Source organism: Staurois parvus, unplaced genomic scaffold, assembly GCF_062004578.1.
Source record: "Staurois parvus isolate SC_StPar_1 unplaced genomic scaffold, SC_StPar_1.0 ptg000488l, whole genome shotgun sequence".
In the NCBI taxonomy this organism is placed as follows: Eukaryota; Metazoa; Chordata; class Amphibia; order Anura; family Ranidae; genus Staurois; species Staurois parvus.
In genome coordinates, this window is record NW_028318284.1 from 2,384,968 (window position 1) to 2,406,465 (window position 21,498).

At 41.4% G+C, this 21,498-nt stretch overlaps 1 protein-coding gene across 7 annotated transcripts in view; it reads right to left on the reverse strand.

Annotated features, from left to right (window-relative positions):
* Positions 1 to 21,498, reverse strand: part of LOC149452212 (zinc finger CCCH domain-containing protein 11A-like) — a 334,496-nt gene that overhangs the window by 285,810 nt on the left and 27,188 nt on the right. For 2 of the 7 annotated variants that reach the window (XM_089689656.1, XM_089689657.1), the window contains exon 2: positions 1,941 to 1,965. The gene's annotated coding sequence lies outside the window, so the exon portion shown is untranslated. Of the gene's footprint in view, positions 1 to 666; positions 1,966 to 21,498 lie in introns of those variants that run through there. The other 5 variants (XM_089689655.1, XM_089689658.1, XM_089689653.1 and 2 more) reach the window with 4 other exon arrangements.

A 21,498-nucleotide genomic window follows, 5' to 3' on the forward strand; every position in this document is an offset into this window, starting at 1 on the left:
ACCATTAAGGGTTTCATTTAAGATGTGCTCTCACCTTAAAACTATGACATGCACATTACAGTTTTTCCTCCTTTCCTGGGGTCTAGATGTCTCAGACAGTTTCCACTCCCTCACAGTAACTCAAGGCCATTTTAAAAATCCCATTTATTAAAAACCTTTCAAACACACTTTTATTTATTTTTTTTATTGGGAGCCTGTAAAGCATGGCACCCACAATCAGCAGATCGTGGGTGCTATGTAGGTCTCTTCCAGACTCTGTGTGTAAACGGTTTGCTCATATGTAAAGTCAGTTACACCCTGACAGGAAGCCTCAATAAACTACCACAGTGCTCAACAGCGCTATGGTAGTTCATCGAGAACTAAAACCCGACAGCAGCAAAGGCTGTCGGCAGTTGTAGTTTCCTATTCACAGAATATTGTTACGACCGCGTCTTTTTTGAATTGTAGCAGCAGACACGGGGAGAAGATCCCCAGGAGCAGCAGCAGCACCAACATGTTACACCTCAATTACAGGTGTAACGTTTGAAAAGGTGAACTTATCCTTTAACATAACATGTTGAAATCAGATGTATTTTTGTTACCCAAGACAATGACAATTATTTTCCCAGACAATGACAATTATTTTCCCATTTTTTTTATCAGCATGCAAACCAGCAAAACACTTACTGTAGCAACAATAGCAGATATCAGTTAGCCCTCAAGAAGTTGTATGAGCATTCTCCTGTAGACGAATAATCATCCCATCTATTTTTTCACAGGAGCAGAAATATAATGAAGAGTGAAGTTGCAGTTGTACTTGGAACTGTATAACCAATTATTAAAAAAAAAAAAAAACCAACACACACATAATAGGGCAGTCCATAGGAAAAATATTTCTTCTTAATAATAAAAAAAAACCCTTCTCTGCGATGAATGTAAAAAGTAACGTTCTGCAGCAAGAAGACATGTTTGCAACACAAATGAATAAAACATCCGGTCTTCATAAATACCAAACAATTTCTGAAGAACATTTAAAAATCCAATCCCAGTCTTCTAACGTCTGTACCTATTATAAAAAGGGAAAAAAAAAAAAAAACCTCCCCCTTTCTTAAAAACATGTTGCAACAGAGAAACATTAAACAAGCTGGTTCATGAAAAACTAATACTACATGTGTCTATAAAATTGTCACTGAACTTTCCGCAATGTAAAAATTATCAGGATTAAAAACTAAATAAAACATTACAAAAACACTGGATATATTTCTTTGTGAGCAATTTAACTTACGGAAACAATATTGAACATTGTCAAAAATGTAACATTTTGTATGGCGTTGAGTAATAAAGTCTAATATGAAATTACATGAATTTATAGTAGTAATGGCAATACCACACAGAAATGAAGTGGGAAGCAAGTATCCAATGTAACAGTATGCACATAAGATGCTTAAACATGTTCTGATCAAACAGGTGGTATTTGCAAATTCAATATTCTAGGAAGCTGAAGTCATTTATAAAACTGTTCTGTGGAAGACTCCACCAAAACTAAGCAGTAACCCAAAAATGGACAATGTAGGTTTGCCTTCAAGCAAAACCCCCATTGTATGGATCAGATGCTTGTTTTTTTCTAGGGATGAGCACAAACCTCATACTCATCTGACCCGCTGATCCTCCGGAAAACCACACTCCCCCACGGTCCAGTGTTGGACTGTTCCTGGCACTGCAGCGTGCTGATGTCAGGAACAGTCCATTTACAAGACCGATGGACCACAGGGGTACAGGAGCTAAAAGGGATCAACCTTCAACCTTGTGCGGGGAGGATCAGCAGTTCAGGTAATTATGTCTCCACTGTTGTCTCGCCTAGAGCATAAAGAGCAGTTAACCTGTGCAGTGCGAGTTAGAAAATTTTGCCCATAACTCTCCTTTCATTTTTATGCCATTTACTGTTCAAAGTCCATACTCACGCAGATTCCCAAAATTCTTGGTACACTGAAAAAGACCAGATATGGAAAACATTAATATATTAGACGTAGATATAGATAGAGAATATACACATATTATAAGTTAAAGTAAACCTGTCAGGCATTTTAAACAATTAAAATAAAAAGTCCTACCTACTAGCAGACACTGCTCTAGTGCAACTCTCTGAACCCAGTTTGCTAAAAAGAACATTCCTGATTTACAATGCGCTATTCAGGCAGTTTATTAAACTTTTAAATGCAAAAACTAGACAGATCAAGGCAACCCAACAGCAACAGTTTCTTAATAACCATGGAAAAGACTAGCAGTGATATGTTGCCCCTTGTGATCAAAAGCTGGTTAGATTGTCTAGTTTCATATTGTTACTAGAGACCCTAGGTCATGGCTGAGCTCTGTCATCCATGCCTTTAATGGCCAACAGTCGGACCTGGGTAGCAGAAGAGTAACATTTTACCTCAAATCAGAGCCGGTCCCCTGCCTGATTTTTGGCTTTATTATATGTCAGCTCAGCTGTCTCATGTCTACCATTGGGTCAAAAAGTCTCGATTGCATTTCCCAGTACTGGCACACGTTCTATGTGCGCCATTTTCTTCAGATCCTCTTTACAATTTTTCCCACTAGCATGTAGGACACAACACCATCTGTTGCAGCAAGCCACTAAAGTGTGTGAGACAGCTCTTACTAAAAGATCTCTTCTGAAAAATTATCCTCTTTGGAATAATCATTCTACATTACACAGCACCTTGCAAAAGTATTCATTGCCCTTGGTGTAGCTCCCGTTTTGTTGCAATACAATCTGGAAGTGAAATAGTTTTTTTTGGAGTTTGTATAATGTGATGTATGCAACATGCCTACTACTTTGAATATGTAAAATATTTTTCATTGTGACACAATTAACCCTTTCGCTGCCAGTCATTTTTTTAAATGTTTTGCACACGTTTATAAAAATCTTTTTAGGCCTGAAGATTACACAAAAACCCCAAACATTATATATTTTCTGAAGGCAGACACCCTAGAGAATAAAATAGTGGCAGTTACAATTTTATTGTCACATGATATTACCGCAAAGGTTTAAGAAATGCAAAATTTCAGTAAAAAACACATTAAAGTGAAATTTAGGGCAAACAATCGCAATCAAATACCCAATTTTTTGATTAAATATAAAAGAAGAGGTTGTGCCGAGTAAATTGATACCCAACATGCCAAAGCTGAAATATGTGTGCGCCTATGAAATGGCAACAATCTTCAGTACACTATATAGGCAATACTTCAAAAGCCCCTATAGGTCATCAGTTTAGCCTTACAGAGGTGGTCTTGTGTTAGAATTATTGCTCCCACTCAGGCATGCGCAGCAATATGTACCATGTGTATTGCATTAGATTAGTAGGTTCCCTGACATGTGTTTATGTTCATATGTGCATATATGTGGGGGTAGGAGCTCAGAAATTATTTTTTTTCTTAGAAGGGGGGGAAGATGTGTGCCTGTGTGTAACTATTTTTTTGCAATTAAAAAAAAAAAACAAGGAAAACGTGGAAGCAATCGGGCAGCAGCGCAGCCACCTGACTGCTTCCACCTGACAGGCAGTCTGCCTGGCAGTTTTATATACAGTTGTGTTCAAAATAATAGCAGTCCGACATCACTAACCTGATCAATCACTGTTTTTGGTAGAAATATTTCTACATGGCAAATAATTTACTAGCAGGTGTAGTAGAGTTATAGAAATCCAACAGACCCAACAGTCATGAAATGCATGCTGCTGATTCTGTGTAATTGAATCACTAATTGAAAGGGGCATGTTCAAAATAATAGAGAAAAAAGAGAAGTGCGCCAGACTAAGTGCAGTAGGAATATAACAGTTTATTGCAAACAAGATTATAAAACTCACAAGAAGTGGGTAGATATCAGGCAATAAACTGTTATATTCCTACTGCACTTAGTCTGGCGCACTTCTCTTTTTTCTCTATTTATTTACCACAGAGTCCGGTTTACTCTAGAAAGTACAAGCCTCACGACGGTGTCTACATTGCAGCTTTGTATATATATATATATATATATATATATATATATATATATATATATATATATATATATATATATATATACATATATATACCATCTATCTCAATCCAGTACTGTTTGCATTACAAGTCTTTTTCCCCTCCTTTCCCTCCCCCCCCCCCCCCTCTCCCCTTCCCTTTCCTCACCACTAAAGCTGCATTATTTACTTGTTGTACTTTTATTACTAGCATATATAATTATATACCTCAATTTCTGTTTACTGGATTATTTTGCTTAAGATTATTTTGCTTAAGAATTACTGAGTGAACGTTATATCCACTACAAATTCTCTTGCGCCAATTACATTTTTATTTTTGTCAAAATAATAGCAGTGTGGAGTTCTATTAGTGAGGTCATTCATTCTTTGAAAAACAGGTGGCAATTATTGCCCTTATTTAGGGAAGGAAGGCAGCAAATGTTGTACATGCTGGTTACAGTGCATTTCTCTCTGAAATTCTGAGGAAAATGGGTCGTTCCAGACATTGTTCAGAAGAACAGCGTACCTCGAGTCAAAAGTTGATTGGAGAGGGGAAATCATATAAAGAAGTGCAGAAAATGATAGGCTGCTCAGCTAAAATGATCGCAAATGCTTTAAAATGGCAACCAAAACCTGAAAGCGAAAAAAAACCTGAAAGCGAAAAACTACCATTCAAATGGATAGAAGAATAGCCAAAATAGCAAGGACTCAGCCAACAATCAGCTCCAGGAAGATCAAAGAAGGTCTAAAGTTACCTGTGAGTACTGTTACAATTAGAAGACGCCTATGTGAAGCCAAGCTATCTGCAAGAAGCCTCCGCAAAGTCTCACTGAGGAAAAAAAAGACGTGCTGAAGAGGTTACAATTTGCCAAAGAGCACATTGACTGGCCTAAAGAGAAATGGTGCAACATTTTGTGGACTGGTGAAATTAAGATTGTTCTTTTTGGGTCTAGTGGCCGGAGACAGTTTGTCAGATGACCCCCAAACACTGAATTCAAGCCACAATACACCGTGAAGACAGTGAAGCATAGTTGTGAAAGCATCATGGTATGTGGATGTTTCTCATACTACGGTGTTGGGCCTATTTATCGCATACCAGGGATCATGGATTAGTTTGAATACGTCAGAATACTTGAGGTCATGCTGCCTTATGCTGAAGAGGAAATACCCTTCAAATGGGTGTTCCAACAAGACAATGACCCCAAACACACGAGTAAACGTGCAACATCTTGGTTCCAGACCACCAAGATTGACGTTATGGAGTGGCCAGCCGAATCCCCGGATTTTAATCCAATAGAACACTTGTGGGGTGACATAAAAAATGCAGTTTCTGAGGCAAAACCAAGAAATAGAGAAGAACTGTGGAATGTAGTCCAATCATCCTGGGCTGGAATACCTGTTCACAGGCACCAGAAGTTGGTTGACTCCATGCAACACAGATCTACAGCAGTTCTCAGAAACAGTGGTTATACAACTAAATATTAATTAAGTGATTCAAAGGAAAGCCAAATCTTCAAACATTTTTCAGTTTATATAGTGAATGTTTGCGTTTGTAAAGAATATAACCACTGCTATTTTTTTGAACAGGCTAATACTCACTTTTCTTCAATTTTTTTAGAGGAACAACACACATTTGATATATTTTTCTTCATCTTTTGATTTGGAATAGAATGTGTAGTGTTCCCAATGCATTTGTGTGTATGGAAATAAAAGCTATTAGAAGCATTTTGAGCTTTATTCGCTTTTTTCAACACACTGCTATTATTTTGAACACAACTGTACAATACAGGTGGCTGCAGCCACCAGATTGTGTACAAAACCCCCCGTTGTCAGGTCTATACAACGTACGGACCCGGCAGCGAAAGAGTTAAAGACAAAAACATAAAAATCTTGAGCGTGCATTTGTTTTGAAACCCATAAACAAGATGTGGTCAAACCACGAACTTCAGAAGTACCACTATTACAACGAGAGGATTATAGAAGGTCTATCTGCGTGAAGTAAAAGTGTCACATGATTGATATATCAAATGCGGATTTATTAAAGGGAGAAGCTTAGCCAAACCTGTGGATCACAGGAGTGCAGTTCATTTGCTGAAGTCCACTGTTGGTTGACATTAGTCAGCCGGTCTTCAAGAAAGATCCCGACTTTACAGTTGGGATCCACACAGATGTCTGAATGGCAGCTGGATCAGCCTCTGAGACCCGTTGGGAGAATGAACCAGTCACTCCCACCCCCTCCGCAGCTCAATGCTCAAATAAGCCAGCTCCCTGCAGACTGACTGAAGACCGAGAACTGAACAATCAGCAGTGCTTTATTGCTTAGTTCTCAGTCTTAGAGCTGGCGGGGAACATCTACCTAGGTGAGTATATAGGTTTGCTTGCTAGGAAAAAAAAAAAACGTACTTCTCTTAAAGACAAATAGACTGTTCCCCGAGTTGTACTCAGCAAGGGCATTATCCCCAGAGCTCAGTGAATGAGGAGAAGCTCTGATGACTTTCAACATCCAATCATGTGCAAGCAAAAATGCTGTTTTTTTTTCTCTTGCACATGATTTGGAATTCTTTGCAAAGTGAAGATTTAGCACAAGCACTAAGCTCTGGGGAAAATTCCCTTGCAGAGTGAAACTTCAAAAGCAAAGCATAGAGTGCATCAATCGTTATTAAATCAAGCCCATGATGCCAGTTAAAATACAATACACCTGTTCTGAAAGGTCCCCCCGAGTCCACAGCACCACTAAGTAAACAGCATGAAGATCAGGGAGCCCTCCAAAAATGAATGAACAGCCCTTCCGTCCAACCCCCCCCCCCTACGGAACTCAGGCTCCACCTGCCCATCTGCAGGCCCTGGTGCAGATGGGCATGTGGACTTTGGTGGTGGTGGTGATGATGATATCTTAGCCACGCGTGCGGCCTTGGCTGTCAATCACCGGGTCCCGGCTGGCGATTACTCGCCGGCACCCGGTGATCGAGGAGCATTACCAATGGAGGGACAGAACTGTAAGTAAACAATACAGTTCTCTCCCCTGTCAGCTCCTGCACACAGCTATGCATGGCTTTGCATAGCAGAGCCATGCAAAGCAGTGTGCTTACAGTGAAGCGCGCGCGCACACACAGCAAAACAGCACACAGTTAACCCTTTGATTGCCCCACATATTAACCCCTTCCTGCCCAGTGCCATTAGTACAGTGTCAGTGCTTTTTATTAGCACTAATCACTGTATTGGTGTCACTGGGAAGGTCAGTGACACCAAGTCAGTTCCCCCCAGTGTGAGAATGCACGCCGCAATCCCGCTATAAGTTGCTGATCGCTGCCATTACTAGCAAAAATTCAAAAAAAAATCCCAGTATATATACCGTCATTTGCAAACGCTATAACTTTCATATAAACCAGTTTACAAGTATTGGGATTTTTTTTAAGCAAAGATATGTAGCAGAATACATTTTGGCCTAAATTTATGACGAAATTTGATTTTTTTTTTAATTTTTTTTACTGGACATGTTTAATAGCAAAATGTTAAAAATATAGATTTTTTACTCAAAATTGTCAGCCTATTTTTTTTTTTAATAGTGCCAAAACTTAAAAAACGCACAGGTGATCAAATACCACCAAGAGAAAGCTCTGCTTGTGGGGAAAAAAAATGTAAATTTCATTTGCGTGCAGTGTTGCATAACCGCGCAATAATCAGTTAAAATAACGCAGCACCGTAACGCAAAAAATGGCCTGGTCAGGAAAGGGGGTAAATCTTCTGGAGGGCAAGTGGCTAAGGAGCAGGGCTGTTGCATCCATACCTGCTGACATTTCAGCTGTCAGCGGGATTCCCCTCCTGACAGCTGAAATATAAAAGAAAAAAAAAAAAAGAGAATGCAGGCAATAGGTCTTTGATCCCGTTAGCTCCTGTGATATGTGAGGCAGAGAGCACTGTAAAATCCTATGTACAGAAGATGCAGAGAGCTCAGCACACACGTCACCAGCTCTTTGTTCCTCTCTGTTTTCTTGCAGGCAAGTCCTTGGTTGGTAGGCCAGAGAGGGGGAAGAGGAAATGGAAGAGCACAACCCATTCCCCATCCTGGCTTTCTCTCTCTCCCTGCTGCTATTACTGTGCTAGGAAGAAGGGAAATTTTAGAGAGGGGGGTTGTGCCAAGAGCACATTTTAGGTTTGCTCACACCAAGTTTAGTGCGGTAATATGTGCAAAATCACGTGTTTTCCCGTATCGCACAAAATGTGCTGTCTTTTGCAGACACAAGTGGGTGCCATTAATTCTTACTCCTCTACCACCCCAACTCCCTAATTCCCCTTCCCACCTCCACACCGTCCCTCTACCTACTCTTCCTAGGCAATAGGTATTGGTGAGTACTCGGTGTTTAAAAATATAAAAAAAAAAATTGGTATTGGTGCATCCCTACTTATTTACATTTTACAAATTGATAGCCAAGCTTTGGATGTCTGCTTTTACTACAACACAATGGAACTCTGAAGTCCACACTACTCTACAAAAAAAAAAAAAAAAACTATTTAGATCTCTCCAGACTGCCCTCAAAAATATAACTAATTTGGGAGAGATGAACGATAGCGCACCACCCTGCTATGCACGTACTTACAGATAACTGAAGAAGAAGAATGCAATTATTTGGACAATTTGTATTCACAATAAAAAACATATCCTATGTTTAAATCTAAGAAAATGTAACATTTAAAAAAACAAAATGAAAAAAAAAATGTTTAAATTGATGGCAACAACAGGTCTGCAGCATGTTTGCGTATAATCTAAGAGAGTCAGAGTGTCTCAGAAGTAAAGATGGGCAGAGGTTCACCAATCTGTGAAAAGGTTCATCTAAGAATTATTGAACAGTTTCAGAATAATGTTCCTCAACGTAAAATTGCAAAGATTTAAATTCCGGGGTCGGCAATCCATCAAACATGATCTACTGGTCGACCATAGGCAGCCAAAAGGTATATCGCATACTTGGCTTTGTCAATCCTTCCCCTCAGCCTTTGCCACTCTCATCTTCACAGCAGAGTGGACAGTGGGAGGCTGAACAATGGATAGAGGAGGGGAGTAGGAGCAGCTTCATTTAACATTTCAAGTTAATCAGCAGGTGATTAGTTGCTACGCAGTCCTAACAACCAATCACCAGCGTGTAAATATGAAAAGTTAACTATGCCAGCTCCCGCCTTCCTCCAGTAATGTGCTGCCCCACTCTCCATTCTGCTGTACAGTCCCATTAAGGTAGGACAGTGCTACCTACATTGTGTAAGGGGGATGATGTGAAGGAAGCAAAGGACACTACTTATGGAGGACAGAGGACACTAATCTGGGGGGAGGCAGAGGACACTACTGTGGAGGGAGACAGAGGACATTACTGTTTTTTTTTCTGTTTGGTTGTGTTTTTTAGGGTGCTGCCCCTTCAGGGATCCTTGATTTTCATGTGGTCCAAATAGAATTCAACCCCTAAAAAGGTTGCCTACCCCCACTTTAAATATATCATCTGCAATACAGAATATCATCAAAAGATTCCAAGAGTCTAGAGAAATCTCTGAGCACAAGGGACAAGGCTGAAATGCAATACTAGATGCCGCGATGTTCGGGCCTTCAGATGGCATTGCATTAAAAACAGATATGAATCTGTGAATCACTGCATGCACTCTGGAATACGTCCACATATAAGACACTGGGAACTATGGTCTCCTGCTGCTGTCAATCACAGCCAGTGAGGAGAGGGCAGGGGCGAGCCATGCTGAGTGTGTATCAATTGACACATAGAGCGGGGCTTGGGAGAGAGCACGCACAAGTTTCCCCATAGAAAGAGGCTTGGTATGGGAGCTGTCAGTTTGGGGGGGGGGGGGGAGCCAAGTGCAACACCTGTGGAACCAGGAAGAGGAGGATCGGGCTGGGTAATTTGAGTGGGTATTTTTGTTTGTTATTGTTGTATTGTGTTTATTATTTTAACCGGTTGCCGACCAGCCACAGTACTTTTACTGTGGCAGGGCGGCACCGCTGTGCAAAAATCACGTATATATACGCGATTCGCGCTCCCGATGTTGTCGCAGGCAGGGGTGGTGCGCACGCGCCCCCGCCAGAATCATAATTAGATCCCCGAGGGATCAACCATTCAACTTCAGCCAGTGATATCCAGCGAAAGTCAGATGATCGGTCTCTGTCCTCTCCAGTTACACAGGACAGGATATCATGTCTATCTTCTCTGCCTGGGCACATTCTGTCCCAGAGAGAGAAAAAGACACAGAAAAAGTGAGTACAAAAGCACTACACTTACAGTTAGAACACACCTAGGTCACATTTAACCCATTGCTCCCCCCCCCAGTTAACCCTTTCACTGCCCTGTCACCAGTGTCATTATTTACAGTGTACAGATTTTTTACTGATCACTGTATTAGTGTCGCTGGCGACTCCCGATAGCATTAATTAGCGCCCCTCCCAGATAGCATCAGATTGCCCTCTAGTACACCAGTAATCACATTTAACCCCTTGACTGCCAGGAACACGCTCACTTGCACACTAAACCTCCATTGCTAGTATTGTGTCTCTCCCTGCTCTCATTTACATCTAAAACTCCTCGAGCGCCTAGTCTACACCCGCCTAAGCTCTCACCTCAACGAGAACAACCTCCTCGATCCCCTACAGTCTGGCTTCCGTCCCCTACACTCCACCTGCCTTACTTAAACTCTCCAACGACCTGATATCTGCCAAAGCTAATGGCCACTATTCAGTGCTCCTACTCCTTGACCTCTCTGCGGCCTTCGACACAGTCGACCACCCCCTCCTCCTCAAAAAACTACACTCCCTTGGCCTTAGAGATTCTGCTCTCTCCTGGCTCTCATCCTACCTGTCACAATGCTCTTTCAGCATTACCTATAATGCTACCACCTCCCCCTCTCTGTTGGGGTCCCTCAAGGCTCCGTCCTCGGGCCCCTTCTCTTCTCCATCTACACCTCCTCCCTTGGCCAACTCATACACTCTCACGGCTTCAACTACCACCTACAGTGGGGCAAAAAAGTATTTAGTCAGCCACCAATTGTGCAAGTTCTCCCACTTAAAAAGATGAGAGAGGCCTGTAATTGGCATCATAGGTAGACCTCAACTATGAGAGACAAAATGAGAAAAAAAATCCAGACAATCATATTGGCTGATTTGGAAAAAATTTATTTGCAAATTATGGTGGAAAATAAGTATTTGGTCAATATCAAAAGTTCATCTCAATACTTACTATATATCCTTTGTTGGCAATGACAGAGGGCAAACGTTTCCTGTAAGTCTTCACAAGGTTGGCACACACTGTTGCTAGTATGTTGGCCCATTCCTCCATGCAGATCTCCTCTAGAGCAGTGATGTTTTGGGGCTGTCGCTGGGCAACACGGACTTTCAACTCCCTCCAAAGGTTTTCTATGGGGTTGAGATCTGGAGACTGGCTAGGCCACTCCAGGACCTTGAAATGCTTCTTACGAAGCCACTCCTTCGTTGCCCGGGGCGGTATGTTTGGGATCATTGTCATGTTGGAAGACCCAGCCATGTTTCATCTTCAATGCCCTTACTGATGGAAGGAGGTTTGCACTCAAAATCTCACGATACATGGCCCCATTCATTCTGTCCTGTACATGGATCAGTCGTCCTGGTCCCTTTGCGGAGAAACAGCCCCAAAGCATGATGTTGCCACCCCATGCTTCACAGTAGGTATGGTGTTCTTTGGATGCAACTCAGCATTCTCTCTCCTCCATACACGACGAGTTGTGTTTCTACCAAACAGTTCTATTTTGGTTTCATCTGACTATATGACATTCTCCCAATCCTCTTCTGGATCATCCAAATGCTCTCTAGCAAACTTCAGACGGTCCCGGACATGTACTGGCTTAAGCAGGGGGACACGTCTGGCACTGCAGGATCTGAGTCACTGGCGGCGTAGTGTGTTACTGATAGTAGCCTTTGTTACGTTGGTCCCAGCTCTCTGCAGGTCATTTACTAGGTCCCCCCGTGTGGTCCTGGGATTTTTGCTCACCGTTCTTGTGATCATTTTGACCCCACGGGGTGAGATCTTGCGCGGAGCCCCAGATCGAGGGAGATTATCAGTGGTCTTGTATGTCTTCCATTTTCTAATTATTGCTCCCACAGTTGATTTGTTCACACCAAGCTGCTTGCCTATTGCAGATTCAGTCTTCCCAGCCTGGTGCAGGTCTACAATTTTGGTTCTGGTTTCCTTCGACAGCTCTTTGGTCTTCACCATAGTGGAGTTTGGAGTGTGACTGTTTGAGGTTGTGGACAGGTGTCTTTTATGCTCATAACAAGTTCAAACAGGTGCCATTGATACAGGTAATGAGTGCAGGACAGAGGAGCCTCTTGAAGAAGGTACAGGTATGTGAGAGCCAGAAATCTTGCTTGTTTGTAGGTGACCAAATACTTACTTTCCACCATAATTTGCAAATAAATTCTTTCCAAATCAGCCAATGTGATTGTCTGGATTTTTTTTCTCATTTTGTCTCTCATAGTTGAGGTCTACCTATGATGCCAAATACAGGCCTCTATCATTTTTTTTTAAGTGGGAGAACTTGCAGAATTAGTGGCTTACTAAATGCTTTTTTGCCTCACTGTATATGCCGACGACACACAAATCTCTCTCTCAACCCCCCACCTCAGTCTCTGCCCGAATCACACACCTACTGAGCGACATAGACTTGATGTCGCTCCACTTCCTTAAACTGAACCTCTCCAAAACCGAGTTTCCTGTCTTCCCCCCAGCCCGGACACCACCCCCCTTTGACTTCTCCATCACATCCAACAACGCCACCATCAAACCTGCCCCGCAGGTCAGAGTACTTGGTGTCATTCTAGACCAGGGGTGGGCAAACTTTTTGACTTGAGGGCCGCAATGGGTTCATATATTGGACCCGGGGCCGGACCAAGAGTAGATGAATGATGTGTATGTGTCATCCATAGTAAGTATAGTAATATTCCCCCATAGTAAGCATAGTAATTAATCCCCCATAGTAATTCATCCCCCATATAGTAATTCATCCCCCATATGAATTCATCCCCCATATAGTATTTCATTCCCCACAGTACTATTCCCCCCCAAGTAGTAAGCCAAGTCCCCCGTGTCAATTCACTTACCTTTGCTCCGCGCGTTCCTCTCGCCGTGTTCCCGCGCCGTTCCGGTCTTCAGGGAGGACTGTGAGAGGAGCCTAGCTCCCCTCCCCTCACGTTCGTCACGCTGCCCCGCCTACACACATCCTGACAGCCACATCCGCGGGCCGGATTAAAAGGTCCGCCGGGCCGTATACGGCCCGCGGGCCGTAGTTTGCCCATTGCTGTTCTAGACTCCAACCTATCCTTCCAGCCCCAAGTCCAATCTTTAACAATCTCGTGCAGACTCCACCTCCGCAACATCGCCAAAATACGCACGTTCCTAACCCCAGAAACCACTAAACAGCTCATCCACTCCCTCATCATATCACGACTCGATTACTGCAACTCCCTCCTTACTGGCCTGCCTCGCCGCTGGCTATCCCCGCTTCAATCGATCCTGAATACGGCTGCCAGACTCATTCACCTTTCCAACTGCTCCATTTCCGCCACCCCCCTCTGCCAATCCCTCCACTGGCTTCTGATACGGATCAAATTCAAAATCCTAACACTGACGTACAAAGCCGTCCACCATACTGCCCCGAACTACATTACTGACCTAATATCCAAGTACCACCCAGCAAGCACACTCCGCTCCTGACAAGACCTCCTTCTCTCTAGTTCCCTGGTCTCCTTCTCCCATGCCCTCCTCCAGGACTTCTCCAGGGTGTCACTCATCCTCTGGAACTCCCTGCCCCAAACCATCAGATTATCACTTACTCTCCTCTCCTTTAGGCACACCCTGAAAACCCACCTCTTCAGGGAAGCCTACCCCACCCCCTGCTAACTTACCAACCTCCTCCACTCTTCCTACCACCCCATCCCCCACAGCTATCTCCTCCTGTGCCACCATCCCCTCCCTCCTAGATTGTAAGCTCGAAAGAGCAGGGCCCTCGATCCCCTCATGTTTTGCATTGTATTGTTATTGTTCTGTCACATGTTATGTCCCCCTTTGTAATGTACAGCGCTGAGCAAACTACTGGCACTTTATAAATACTGTATAATAATAATAATAATAGTGTCTGAACAGATCAATGCCTGACCAGATCAGCACTATACTAGAGTTCACATTAGTATAGCGTCCCCAAAAACGCAGCATTAGCGTGATCAGCCCCGGCACCTGCATTTAGCCCCTACGCTCCCCTTTCTCCCTCAGCAAGTGCAGTGTCAGTAAATAACTGTCACTTGATACATTACACACAAAACCGCAGTGTTCACAGAATCAGGCCTGATCTGTTAGCATTTGGTACATTTTTTGTAGCGGTTCAAGCAGTTTCTGACAGCCAGGCGTGCTTTTTCCTGGGAGTTGCACTAGGTACCTATAAATTTAGTGGCCAAAATGTCCAACCAAAGGTACACTAGTGAAGGGGCCTACAGGATTCTGAGCATGTCAGGTGAGAGCGAAGGGGAAGACTCACTGACAGAATCCACCTCAGAATACGAACCTGTAGACAGCAGCGGCACCCTGACAGTTGGCTCAGGCGGAGAAAAGGTCCCTGCTAAGATCAGGTGTACCCGAACCCATTTCCAGGTTGCTGAGGTGGTACAAACGCATGATGACTCTCATATGCAGCAGAGTGCCAGTACTAGTGCCACGCTACCTTATGGTGAACTGGAGCGTACCAGCGGCCTAGTACGGCTCCATAAAATTCGACCCCTCGTAAATCACTTTAACTAAAAATTTTCAGATGTGTATACTCCCCAGCAAAACATCTGCGTTGATGAGTCCCTCATTCATTTTTCTGGCCGCCTTGCATTCAAACAATTTATCCCCAGAAAGCATGCCAGATATGGGGTCAAGATGTTATCACAAGAGCTGTGAGAGGGCAACAGGCTATACATATAAGTTTCGGATTTACGAGGGAAAAGATAGTCATGTGGAGCCCCCAGGATGCCCAGACTACATGGGGAGCAGTGGCAAGATAGTTTGGGACTTGGCGTTCTCCTTTTTCCATATGGGGTACCACTTATACATGGACAATTTTTATTCAAGCATGCCACTATTTAGACATTTGTAGAATCTTGAAACTGGCGCATGTGGCACTGTGCAACCTAATCGCCGGGGCTTCCCCCAACGGCTTGTAAATACCAGTCTTAGAAAAAGGGAAAAAGCCTGCTTGAGAAACGAAGAATTCCTTGCAGTGAAGTGGAAGGACAAAACGGGATGTTTTCTTCCTGTCTTCCATTCACGCAGATACAACCATCCAAATTACCACGGCCGCTGGTGTTGTTAAGAAGCCCCTCTGTGTCCACAATTATAACCTTAACATGGGAGGAATGGACTTCAATGACCAGATGATGAAGCCGTACTTAGTTTCCTGAAAAGCCAGGCGCTGGTACAAAAAAAGTGTCTGTTTGTTTATTTATTTCAATTGGCTTTATAGAACGCTTGTTCTTTACAAAGCAACTGGCAATAGTGGATCCTTCCTAAAATTCCAGGAAGAGATCATCACGGCCCTTTTGCATCCAGAAGATGCTGTGGCCCCCAACCCAGATGTAGTTAGCTGCATGAGAGGCATTTTCCTGATGCCATTCCTGGTACCCCAACCCAAAGGAACCCCCAAAAAAGATATGTCTCTAGCAGACATGGAATTAGGTGTGACAGACGCTTTTTTTTTTTGTCCACATTTACACAGGGTCTCGAAAGATGTTAGGTAGTCAGAAAACTGGCTATCGCATTTGGAGAGACCCTACAATGTACAAATCCCCAAAAAATTAATTTTAAAAACCAAAAAATAGTTATAGTTTTTTTTTTGTTGTTATTTTTGTTATTGTTCTACTTTTACTGTTTTATTGTTACTGTTTTATTGTTAACCATTGTTGTTTTCTTTGCAGGAATGCTTTCAGCTGCAGCACTGACCTGTTTATTCTGACAGCAACAGGAACTTGCTCTCAGAATATACATAAAATCATTGTGGGCAGCGCTGTTGGATGAGATTTTTCATCCGCAGTTTAAAAAGAGAATATATGCGAAAGCTTGGGGGCTTGGGGTGGCCAGTGGGTGGATGGCCCCTATGCTTCGGCATATATATTTGATATTTGTTGGCACATTTCATGTGTGCCCACCATTAGAAGTGGGTGGATGCAGGAAGGTATTCTAATGGTGGGCATACCATACACTTTTTTTGGCTGAGATTTCTTCTCTTTTTTTCCAATTCAGCCCACAGGCTGCATTAAAAAAAAACACAACATGGCATATACACCCAACAAGGACCAGTGAAGTACTGGTACATCACTGGACTTTGAATGGTTATACCAGGGTGATGCCTGCAGCTGCAGGCATCATCCTGGTATGGTTTTTTTCAGCCAGCGATGAGCTTTCATGTAAAAGCAATCCTAGTGGCTAATTAGCTGCAGGATTGCTTTTACAAGCAGCAAGAGAAGATGCCGCTGCCTTCCACGGCCTTCTCGGGCAGTCCCGTGCCATCAGGGAAACCTGAGAATGCAGCCGGTGTTTCTGCCAGCTGACCATAGAGCTGATTGGAGACTGGAAAGGTGCCAATCATCTCTATAGTCTAAGAAATCAGAAGCTACGAGCATTTCATCACTTCATTTGCGCAGGATATAAACCGCACAATTTGTAAATTGGGAAAGCATCTGATCACACCAATCTCGGTGAGATTAGATAATGTAAGGGCAGAGGAGATATCTAGAGTATGATAGACCCCAGATTTTTCAAAAAATAACATGACAATGTCTATTGAAGTTGTAGGGGATATTTGAATTCCCTGTGATAGCATTAAAAGTGATAAAAAAAAAAAAGACAGTGTAAAAATAATAAAATTAAAATAACTAAAAAAAAAAAAAAAAAGTACCCTCGCCCCCCACGCGTGAGCGTTGACCCTGTGCCAGTATAGAAACAGCGGTTGCACGTGAGGTATCATGTGAGGTATCACCACGAACGCCAGATGAAGGGCAGTAATTCTAGCACAAGGCCTCCTGTGCAAATCTAAAATAGTAGCTTGTAAAGGCTTTTAAAGTGTTGCCTATAGATATTAAAAATGTATGCAGTTTGTCGCATGCCCAGTTTTAAAGCATGTCATGTTTGGTATCTATTTACGCAGCATAGCATCATCTTTTATATCTTACCAAATAATTGGCCAATATATTGTGTTTTTGTGCATTAAAATAAAAAAAACCTGTAATTTTATTAAAAAAAAATTGCATTTGAAAAAAAAAAATCGCTGCGCAAGTACTATGCAACATAAAAATTGCTGCACCCACCATTTTATTCACTAGGGTGTCTGCTTTAAAAAAAATATATAATGTTTGGGGGTTCAAATTAATTTCTTAGCAAAAAAATACAGATTTTTTTCATGTGAACAAAAAGTGTCAGAAATGGCTTGCTCTTCAGGTGGTTAGAAGAGTGAGTGATGTGTGGCATAAACTTCTAATGCTGGGGCCCCCACCCCCTGAAATGACCCCTTTTTTAAAAAGTAGACACCCCAAACTATTTGCTGAGAGGCATTTTGAGTCAATAGAAGAATTTATTTTTTTACTACAAGTTTTTGGAAAATGACAAAAAAAAAAAAATTTGTCATTTAAATAATTTATTGCTCACACATGCCATAGGTATATGTGGAATTACCCACCAAAATACATTCTGCTACTTCTCCCAAATATGGGGGTACCACAAGTGAGAGACTTTTTGGCAGTCTAACCAAGTATAGGACCCCGAAATCCAAAAAGCACCTTCAGGCTTTTAAAGGGCTTTATTTCCTCATTACACTTCTTGACTACCTATCACAATTGCGGAGACCCTGAAATGCCAGGATAGCACCAAATGACCCCTTTTGGGAAGGTAGACACCCCAAGGAATTTGATAAGAAGCATGGGGAGTATTTTGCAGATCTCATTTGTTGCCACGTGTTTTTGGAAAATGAAGAAAGAAAACAAAAAAATTTTTCTTTTCTTTTTTATTTCAAAGCCTTGTGAGAAAAAAATTAGATCTACAACATACTCACCATAACATAAAAAACAAAAAAACAGCGCAAATCAACACCCTAATTCAAACAATGCCTTAAATACAATGTAAAAATCAATAGAAATAAAATATTCAAATTAATTAAAGTGACTTTCCAAAAAATATTCATATTATAGTGCCCAATTTTAAAATATCATTCGTATTATAGTGTCCAAATTAAAAATAGAAGAAAAGTCGTTTCTCCCCAATAGGTTGTGAAAAAACAAATATCCAAACGAAATAATGCTTCCACCAATCACCAGTGAAAAACCAACATCAACTGCACTCACCAGATGATAGCGAGTAATGCACCTTTTAGGATGGTATGGGCTCCTAGACCCCCTTTATAAGTTTTCAGGGCTCCTTCCCACCATATAGTATTTTCTTCCACTTGCTCCTGCTTTCTCCTCTCACCAAACTCCACAGCAGTGCAAGGGAAAGAAGTATATAATAGTGTAATACTGCTATTAAAAAGTGCAATATTTGGTAAAAAATTGCCAGACCACTCACATTTGTTAAGATGAATAAAAGCATCGCTTTTATTGCCTCTATAGGCTTAAATGAGTTCCACTGATTCCACTCCTCGTACCAGAGACCTCACAGCCTGGTTGCAGCAAGGGATGACCGGATATAGCTCCAAAAATAGCCGCTCAGGTCTCTTAATGAGTTTTGGGTATAGTTGGTTCAAGATTATAATAAAGTTGTGTTGGGGTGAACTAACGATTAGAAGAGATCTGAGCTATTCAATTCGATATCTTTGTGAAGGAATCTCACGGGGTGTGAGCAAGGGATGACAGCTAATAGTTTACTTATTTGTCTTAATTGACCTGTGGGAGAGAAGGGGAGGGACCTTGTATTGTTATTTAAGCAGCCTGAGACTGGAGGCGTGTGTCTTGAGAACACCCTGTGGGTGGAGCGAAATGCAGTGATGCACTTCCGGTCTGCCGTCCTGCGTCACTTCCGGGGAGTGGACCGCACGCCGAGCGGTGCGTTCCAAGCGGCTATTTTTGGAGCTATATCTGGTCATCCCTTGCTGCAACCAGGCTTTGAGGTCTCTGGTACGAGGAGTGGAATTAGTGGAACTCATTTAAGCCTATGGAGGCAATAAAAGAGATGCTTTTATTCATCTTAACAAATGTGAGTGGTCTGCTAATTTTTACCAAATATTGCACTTTTTAATAGCAGTATTACACTATTATATACTTCTTTCCCTTGCACTGCTGTGGAGTTTGGTGAGAGGAGAAGGCAGGAGCAAGTGGAAGAAAATACTATATGGTGGGAAGGAGCCCTGAAAGCTTATAAAAGGGGGTCTAGGAGCCCATACCATCCTAAAAGGCGCATTACTCACCATCATCTGGTGAGTGCGGTTGATGTTGGTTTTTCACTGGTGACTGGTGGAAGCATTATTTCGTTTGGATATTTGTTTTTTCAAAACCTATTGGGGAGAAAAGGACTTTTCTTCTATATTTAATTTGGACACTAAATGATATTTTTAATTTGGGCACTATAATATGAATTATATTTTTTGGAAAGTCACTTTAATCAATTAATTTGAATATCTTATTTCTATTGATTTTTACATTGTATTTAAGGCATTGTTTGAATTAGGGTGTTGATTTGCGCCGTTTTTTGTTTTTTTAGGTTTGGTGTTAATTACCTGTGCGCAGCAGCAATCTACTACCTGGTTGTAAATCTTTGGGGTATTCCTTTACTCTAGGGAATGTTGCATATTTATTTAAAATACTCACCATGCCTCTTTCAATTCCTTGGAATGTCTACTTTCCAAAAAGAGGTCATTTGGCGGGGGGGGGGGGGGGAGTTGGTGCTATCCTGGCATTTCAGGGCCTCCGAAACTGTGATAGATAGTGAGGAAGTGAAATGAGGAAGTTACGCACCTTCAGGTTGGTCATTGGATTTCAGGATCCTGTATGTGGCTAGGCTCCCAAAAAGTCTCACACATGTGGTAACCCCATACTCTGTAGAAGTAGTATAATGTATTTTGTGGTCCACATACATTCATGGCTTTTGTGAGCAATAGATAATTTAAGTGACAAGTTTGTGTAAAAACAACAAAAAAAAAAATTCTTCCATGGACTCAGTATGGCTCTCAGCAGATAGCTTAGGGTGTCTACTTTCCGAAAAGGAGTCATTTGGGGGTGTTTGTACTATCCTGGTATTTTAGCACCTCAAGAATTGTGATAGGCAGTCAGAAAGTAAAAACTGTGTAAATTTCAAATTATCTATACCATAGTTTGTGGATGCTACAACTGTCACACAAAGCAATCAATAAACACCTATTGGGATAGCATGTAGCAGAATACATTTTGGCCTAAATTTATGACAAAAGTTGAGTTTGTTAGATTTTTTTTATGACAGAAATGAGAAAATATTGGGTTTTTTTTAAACATTTTTGTGTTTTATTTGTTTATAGCGCAAAAAATAAAAAGTGCACAGGTGATCAAATACCACTGAAAAAAAGCTCTATTTGTGTGAAAGAAAGGACATACATTTTGTTTGGGTACAGCTTTGTAGACGCTATAACCCTCACACAAAGCAATCAATATACACCTATTGGGAATTTTTTACCAAAAACATGTATCAGCATACATTTTGACCTAAATTTATGACCAACTTTGAGTTTACTATATATTTTTTATAGCCAAAAATAAAAAATATCGTTTTTTTTTTCAAAAATTTTTCGGTCTTTTATTGTTTATAGCGCAAAAAAAAAAAAAAAAAAAGAGAAGAAGCGCACAGGTGATCAAATACCACCAAAAGAAAGCTCTATTTGTGTGAAAAAAATGGACATAAATTTCATTTATGTACAGCATTGCATGACAGCGCAATTGTCAGTTAAACTAGCGCAGTGCTGTATAGCAAAAAATGGCATAAATTACAGTATCTATACCAAAGTTTGTATACGCTATAACTTTCACACAAAGTGATCACTATACTTATTGTAAATTTTTTTTTTTTGACCAAAGACATGTAGCAGAATACATTTTGGCCTAAATTTATGACTAACTTTGAGTTTACTATATATTTTTTATAGCCAAAAGTAAAAAATATCATTTTTGTTTTTCAAAATTTTTGGTATTTTTTTGTTTATAGCGCACAAAATAAAAAAACGCACAGGTGATTAAATACCACTGAAAGAAAGCTCTATTTGTGTGAAAAAAAAAAAAGGACGTAAATTTTGTTTGGGTACAGCATTGCATGACTGTGCAATTATCAGTTGAAACAGTGCAGCGACGAACAGCAATCACTTTAACCACTTGAGCTCCAGAAGGTTTTACTCCCTTCATGACTAGGCCATTGTTTGCAATTTCGTAGTGCGCCACTTTAACTAGTAATTGCGTGGTCATGCAACACTCTACACAAATTACATTTTTATATTTTTTTTTAAAACACAA